We start from the raw sequence: 8,552 nt of genomic DNA, 5'->3' as shown, positions 1-8,552 counted from the left end.
TATGACAAATTTTTAATTATATAAATATATATATATATATATATATATACCTAGATTGATTACCGGAAAGCTTTCGATTTGACCTCCCATTGACTTATCATCTGTCTTTTGAAAAGCTTAAAGGTTCATCCGCAAATCGTTAGGTGCATAGAAAGATTGATGCCGCTTTGGAAAACAAGATTTACTATCTTATCTGGAAAAAATCGTGTGACAACTAACAAGGCCACCTTTCAGAGAGGTGTCTATTAGGGCGATACCATAAGCCCACCCCTCTTTTACCTTACATTATTGCCACTATCTCTAGCACTCCGCCATTCCAACAGGTACTTGTGCAGCAAACCTGCTGATCAAAAACACGTGGTCACTCATGTATTTTACATGGACAATCTTAAGATCTATGCTAAGGACAAAGATCAACTCCATCTAGCTCTGAAGATTGTCGAACGATATACTAAGGAAATTGTAATGGAATTTGGGTTAGACAAATGCGCCAATGTTTATTTGAAGCGAGGACAACTTAATGGCATCCCTGAAGATCCTGAGCTCGTTGATAAAAGCGCCATACGACACCTTTGCACTGGAGAGACTTATACATACCTGGGCGTACCACAGAGCCGCATTCAGGATGTGACATCTATAAAGGATACTCTCCGAAGCAGATACAAACGTCTCATCCGACAGATTTGGTCTTCCGAACTGTCGGCATCTTATGTCTTCCGTTCCGCGACTGTACATCTCACGCCGTAAGGGGATGGCGCAATATTGAGTTTTGAATGTCTTCACAACAGGATTATTCTGGGTACAGCACATAGAGTCGCAAATGAAAGAGACCCTCTTCTTAAAATGGTCAGGAATCACGAAGGAGTGGGCAAAGGAGCGTTTCTGTACAAAGCAGCGGAGGAGGCTGCTGAAGCACTCGGACTTGACTTCAGTATTAGGGATGAGCAAAATGCATCAAATCTTATCTATCTCGAGTACTCACTCCTGAAAGCCCGGATTAAGAAAGCACAAGAGAAAAACTTTCGTGAACAGCTCCTCGATAAGAGGATGCACGGTATCTTCCACAGAAATGCGAAGGATCAGTCAATGTCTTGTGAGCTAACGTTTGCTTTCCTTAAATCACCCCGATTGAAGTCTGGTATGGAGGGTTTCATTTCTGCATGCCAAGACGGTGTCATTCCCACCTTAACAAATCGTCGCCACATTTTGAGTCAAGGCATTTCCGATGATAGCTGCGGGGCGTGCCATGCACACCCCGAGCATTTAGCTCACATACTATCTAGTTGTCCAACACACGCGGGAACGACAAACATTCAAAGGCACAATGCGGCACTAAGAGTGCTTTATTACTATCTCTGTCACTCCTACGGCATTAACCTTAATATCCCTCCTCTAAATGCTCCTAGGGAAATTGAGTCATTTGTCGAGAATGGGAAGTGCCGCATATACTGGAAATTTATATTTTCGACAATTGTTTCTGTTGCTCACTCGAGGCCTGACATGGTTCTTCTTGACTTCGAGAAGCTAACCATGTTCGTTATCGAATTTTCGGCACCAGCTGACAAAAACATCATAATCAAGGAGAATGAAAACAAAGAGAGGTATCGAGACCTTATAAGGGAGTTGCAACGATTGTACCAGGAATATTCTGTTAAATTGATCGTCCTTATCATCGACGCTTTTGCAGGTGCCAAGCTTTCACTTGCTAATGGCCTAAAAAGCATCCCTGCGTGTCAACAATATGCTATAACACTTGCGGGAAAAATGCAGAAGGTGGTTGTCTTTGGGTCGCTCCGTGTTCTTAGGGTGCACGAGGCTTTTGCTGGATCGTTGTATTGATTCCTTTATAGACTGTGACCACCTGTCTCACGGTCGTGAGACATGGTTGTGGCTGAAATTTTACCGCGATTTCGCTGGAAGCGGGTGCAATTTTCCAGATTAGCACCCGTTCCCGGCGAAATTTTGCGGTATTGAATCAACTTCAAGAAAAGGCCACTTGAAAAACAGGTACGTAACTTGACACTTGTAACTTGAAACCGCAATATAATAAACTTACAAAAAAGTCGCACAAAAATATATAAAAAAGGTCATAAGTGTGAGGTAGTAAGTGTAACTAAGGAATACGTACCCCTCCCACCTCACGTGAAGCTTACTGGTGAGCGCGTCATTCGAAATTCCAAAAACGGGGTCTCTTGCCACCCCGCGCGATCACATGAAAGTTCAAAATTTCGGTGCAATTGCAGAATAGGGGCCATATTTAACTCACCGTTTAGGTGCTAGTAAACATCCAAACGGCCAGAAACATCCCTTTGACAGGTCACAAAATAATTCGGTCAAAACTGTACCCTTTTCCAACGTTTCGTGGGGGTGCAAAGGTACCCCTATAATTAGTAAAAAGAATAATGTTGGTAAAATCGCTACCCATTTTCAACTTCTTGTCAAATATCGTCATTACGATATATCGTGACAGACCCATATTTGAGACATCATAGTAACAAAAGTAACAATAGTTTTAAATTTTTGCCTCATTGCATCGATTTATTTATCGTTCAATTAAAGATTCTAATAGTTTATTGCTAAATACAATTTTTTCTGTCAAAATAGAGGTGACGCCCCTATTCTGCAATCTAATCAAAACATCCTCATGCTGGGAGTCGTTCACAGAGAGATGTATGTGTCATTCCCTGCCCTGGTAGAAATGTCGGTAGTGTGCCGGAGTTCACCACCGGCGCAGTACTGGCCCAGTACTGCCCGCTAGTACTGACAGTCGGTGGTTCGCCCAGTACTGGCAGAACGTTGGCTGCACGACCGGGGTGGCACTCTGCGAGTAGTACGAAAATACACTTAAAAAACACGTCTATAAATGTTGTCAGGGTGTTTTGAAATGTCGAGAAATTGACTATACAATCAAGGTGAAAACATTTTTTTCGATTACTTTTTTTAAGGAAAATATTCTAAGTTCCACCTTCATGAAAAATTTTAAGTGTTCGGAAAAAATTACATTGGATTTATTATACAAAGATATAGTATCTATTTAACTTGGATAGTAATATTGATATCAAATTATACTGCTAAGTAGGATGAACTAACCTCTGAGAGCATTGTAAGGTAAGAAATACATTATTTGTCTATATAAACTCGCTAATTTCGTAATGAAAAAGGACTTAAAATCAATGAACTTTTACAATATAGGTGTCGTTCAGTAGGAGGATTTCGGCAATACCGATTTTCACCCTTCTAGAAATTCTATCATAAAATATAAATAATTTACGTATATATTCAACTTTTTAATTTCTGTTATCACATCATTAATGCAGATGTCGCCTTCGAATGTATTTACCAATTTCAATTCTACCTTTATCCATCTACGTCGGGTTATTGCAAAAAGTAATAATCAATTTATATTACATTTTTATCAATGTATGGAATTCTCATATTTTCCTTACACATGTGCTTGCTTCTTCTCTATCTTTCCGGTTACTGTTGTTAACTTTTTATGTTCACTCTCACTGTCCTTGGAGTTTTCCATAAATTAACGTTTAACTTCTCTTTTTTTCTTAAAATGGAATGTCTCAATGAAGAGCACATAAAGTGTGGGCGCAATGTATGTTTCTAGAGAATCTAGGTCGGAGCAATTGATCGAGAGATCGTTAAGTCAGTCGGACAACTTTTATCTTGTACCTATAAAATACAGGTCTTTGATTTCCGGTTGAGCCTAATAAGTATTTTCTCAGAAACGCGTCATCGCATTTCCTAGATAAATAATATCGTGCTTATTTTTACTTTTTCAGAAAATTACACGTTTTTGAACAAAATATTAAAATATCAATAATTCAAGTAAATTGAAGGTGAATATACAAAAATACAAGTGTGTTCAAAGGTCTGCAAATTTAGTAAAAAAATGTACAGTCGGACATTTTTTTAGTAAATGGATACTGAATATTATTATTTATTAATCTTTTGGAAATCCAGGCGTTAATTTTGACTTAAATTCGTCCCCAAGAAGAACTGGATTTGAGATCGGATTTACGGTCGGATTTAGGATCGGATATTTTTAAGAGGGAATTGAATGGATTTCAAAGGAATTCGATCGAATTCAAGGAAGCCCACTCGACGCCAATAGAATACGATGGGATTAAATTGAGTTTGACGAAACTTATTAGAATTTAATGGAATAAAACTAAATACAATTCTAAATTGAATTTAACTCTACGAGATTTATGAGAATTTCCCAGACTTCAAGGAAACAAAGTGGAACTAGATGTAATCGAACTAAATTTCAGTTAATAATGCTCGACGTTTTTTTCCTTCGACCTAACTAAAAAAATATTAATTTGTATCAAACACCTAGTTCTCACGCTAATGGGGATGAAAACCGGGGTTACTTGTAAAAAAAATGTATTTTTTCTCTTCAGCTTTTCGATCTTTATGGAAAAAAAGATCTTAGAAGAGCATGTGAAAGTGAAAAATTGTTCAGTGGTCATATTTCTCTCTCCATTCTCAACAATCTTCACACATCTACGAGCATTATTTTTTCTCAGTATGAGAATATCTTTCGAGGAGATCGGTGTCTTAGATTCCCGGTAATAATCGACTAATCACAAGCACTTATTGGTTCACACTGTATAGGATCTATGGCTTAAATAATTTAAACACTTTCGAGCAATATTTATTGATACTGAAAGACTATACAAATAATAAGTAATAAATAATTGTTTACAGTGACTCGGTGCAAGTAATATTCTTTTAAAATACAAAATAATGTTTTTGAGGTTTTGCGGTAACATTCTTTCATGAGAATTTGCTTTATTTATCTATTGATGTATACTTATATACGATGGAAGAGCTTCGGTCGATAATAGAAGACAGCTAAAGAGGCAACCAAATTTCGTAGTAGAAATTTTTATTTTGAAAATTCTAAGAAAAATAAACCGCTTATAAATGGTTGTAACCAAGAATAAACCAAAAATAAAAATAAAAATTCGATTAAAAATTTTTTTCGCAATAAAAAAAAAATAATTTATCAAAAAATAACTTTAAAAGTTTGAAAAACTCCTTTCTTAGTGTTCTTGACAAAAATATGAATGGAAAAGATTCTAATAAACAAACATATTTTTAAAAAACTAAATATTTAATTTTTTTAAATGAACCTAAAAAATTTGAAAATTTGAAAAAACTCCTGGTCTTAGTGCTCCTTCCAATCATATAATTAAAAACAAATTTTTTTAAATATTCCTCATTAAAAAAGTTATCATTATAAAAAAATTGTTATCAATACAACGAAAACTGTCGCGTTTTTACGATATCAGTAGAGTAAATAATTTTTAAGGAACAGAAACGTTTCAAATACTACCTATGCAAAAATAAATTATCAAGCAAAAATTTTCGTAACCACACCGTGGAAGTTTTCTCTTTCTGCTTCTATCACAACTTCTTCGTAAACGTTCCCGGTGTAGTTATATTCTTTCAATTCTAAATGTTTTGTTAGTTTATTTATTTGTTGTTGCAAAGATAATTGTTTTTTATGTTTTTTCTTCATGAAATTTTCTTTTAATGCTATCATCAGGCTTTGGGAGTTTTAAGCTTTATTATTTACGATTTTTTATGATCTAAAATTTTTCACTAGGAGTATTTACACAAATATTTCTTTATGTATATTATTGTGAATAACCCTAAGGCAAAAAGTGTTTAAATTAAAAAAAAAAATTGTTATATTTTCAAGTAAATTATTTTGTTTTATATGTAGAATTTTGTTAATGGAGTTTTTTCTATTTATATTTTTGCGAAGAAGACTCACCCCGGGAGTTTTTTCAAATTTTCAAATTTTTTATTTAATTTTCAGCAAATTATTTAGTTATTTTTTTACAATTTTTGTTAGTAGAGGCTTTTCTTCATTATTTTTGGTTTATTATTTGTTAAGAACACGTTTAACCAGAATTTTTTCAAAGGATCACGCACACAATATATGGGAAAATGTCTTTGGGTGGATTTGGCTACAACTTGGTAATATTTTTGGTCATAAGCGTACAATGAAATATCCATAATTTTTTTTTAATGCACAGTTTTAGCGCTATATGGCGTGAAGCGCTCAAAATCCGTATATAGGATACATCTGCATAATACGAAATCTAATCAAAGATCAAATGAGAATCAAACATTAAATTTTGATCGAAATAACATATGTTTATCTCGATGATTTCTGTTGTGCGCATTTTGCAACAGCCCAGCGATAAGCGCTGAACATTTTGAAATAACTGCGACATTCACAGTTTGAGGGCAGTAACAGTCCTAAAATAAGCTTCGTATTAAGCGATATTGTACCAATGATTTAAATCGTTCACTTCCTGCAAAGCCAGAATACTAAGCGCTTAAGTTTTTAATTAACTACAACAGCTATCGCCCATTTCTAGCAACAGTCTAGCGTTAAGCGCTTAAAATTTTTAATTAATTTCAAAACACATAGTTTGAGAGCAGTAACTATGCTATCAAGTATTAAGTGTTATTAGGCCAATCATGTACTTCGTCCACTTTCAGCAACGTGGTGACGCTAAGCGCTCAATATTTTGGATGAACTGTAACACACACAGTTTAAGAGCGACACCAGTGCTGAAATATGGTCATTATCAAGTAATATTATGCTAATCAAGAACTTCGTGTCCTTCCAGCAACGCAGGAACGCAGAGCGCTCAACATTTAGAATTAATTTCAACACTCGCACATCAGAGGCAGCAACAGCACTAAAAAAAATTCATTATCAAGTGCAGTCATGGCAATTATAAAAATCGTCCACTTTTCACAATGGCAGCAATAGTGCTGAATTGAGGTCAGTATTAAGTATTATTGTGCCAATCATGTAACATTGCCACGCTCAATAATATGCCTTATTTTAGTACCGTTACTAACATCTTACTGTCTGAGCTACACTTATTTTAAAAATATTGATCGCTTAGCGTTCCCAAGTTGTAGGAATTGCACAAAGTACATGTACTAAGTACTGTGTGTGTTGCAGTTAGATACAAATATTAAGCGCTTTGCGTGCTAACGTTGTAGTAAGCAGGCGATTTATATGATTTTTATTACAGCACTTGATTCCGACGTTTCTTTAGAACGACTCTTGCTCTAAGACTGTGAGTGTTAAAGTTAATTAAAAATATGCAGCGCTTAGCGTTCCGTTTCTGCAAGAAGCGCGCTCTGAGAGCTATCTGGATAAGCAGATGCAACGTTGACCAAAATTTAAAGTTTGATTCTGACTTGGTTGTTGTTTTAGGTCTCAGTAATATGCAGATATAGCATAAGCACTGATTTTCAGCGCTTGGCACCGCATGGCGCTAAAATTATAGATTTAAAAAATGACGGATATTTCATTGGTGCCTTATAACCGACAACATTACCAAGTTTTAGCCATATTTACCGAAAGACATTTTCCTATGTTTTGTATCCCGTGTAGGAATCCAATTGGGGTTCCGGCCGAGTCCCGACCAGAGAGTCCCAGTTAAAGCCGTGCGCTGGTCAGGAAATTCGGCCGGGATCCGCCTAAAAACTTCACGCTAAACTGGTCGAAACCCGGCTTGAATACTCGCCGGGATCCAGTCGGGTAATCTTTCCACCAACCGGTTAAAAAATATTGCTTCAGGCGAGAAATTGGTAACTTTTCCTGTCTTTTAAGGCTTTTCAACCACACATTATAGAACCTCGTAGCAATTGTTTCACGTTGGAAACTACGTGGTGATTTTAGGTTAGAAAGGTACACGGAAAAAATTTATTTACAAGAGTATCATTAATTTAAAAATAATTATTATCCGCGAAATTAGTGGGGTTTTCAAACTGATTACTGAAAACAAGGTTGATTTTAATTAAGGATCTCGATTTTATTTACAAACTTCGAGGAAATGACGCGACGTGAGTGCAATGGGCAGCCTCGTTCGAAATGCGAAACTGTAAGTTAGTGTCTACGCAATCACCAGACGCAGAAGGGAATGTACATGGCAGTAAATTTGATAGTGTCCAGACTATAAATTGTGTGAGAATAGTGAAAATTGTAACATTTCTGCTGATGCACATACCAAAATTGATCCTGGCCAGTGCCCGGTCGGCTCCCGACCGTGAGATATAACCAGGGTTAGCTCGGCCAGTAAACGGCCGGCTCCAGACTTGGTGATTCGAGAAAAATGTATCCCGGCCGGCTCCCGACCGGTTCCTGTCCATGAAACCCAGACAGGAGTAGCACGGCCGGGATTCGACCAGAAACCTTGTCGTAGTAGAGCCAACCGAAGAAATTTCTACACGGTATGCGGGGTTCTTTTTAGATTTTATATATACTATACTTTTTCAAATTTTATTCTATCCTAATAATTTTATTTAACATAATTTGTTTTTATTTTTCAAATAAACTAAGTCTTACAGTCAGTAGTTTCTAAAAAATAATTGTTTACTTAAATATCAAGGAATTAAATTTTAGGGAATGTTCCGCTGAACAAAATGAGCTATTATTTATCAGGATTTGATGAAAAAGATAATTATTTAGTAATATTACAAAAGAATGCCTGAATTTT

The sequence above is a fragment of the Belonocnema kinseyi genome, chromosome 1 (genome assembly GCF_010883055.1).
Source record: "Belonocnema kinseyi isolate 2016_QV_RU_SX_M_011 chromosome 1, B_treatae_v1, whole genome shotgun sequence".
In the NCBI taxonomy this organism is placed as follows: domain Eukaryota; kingdom Metazoa; phylum Arthropoda; class Insecta; order Hymenoptera; family Cynipidae; genus Belonocnema; species Belonocnema kinseyi.
The sequence above is the reverse complement of the archived record's forward strand: the minus strand, read 5'-3'. Positions refer to the sequence as shown.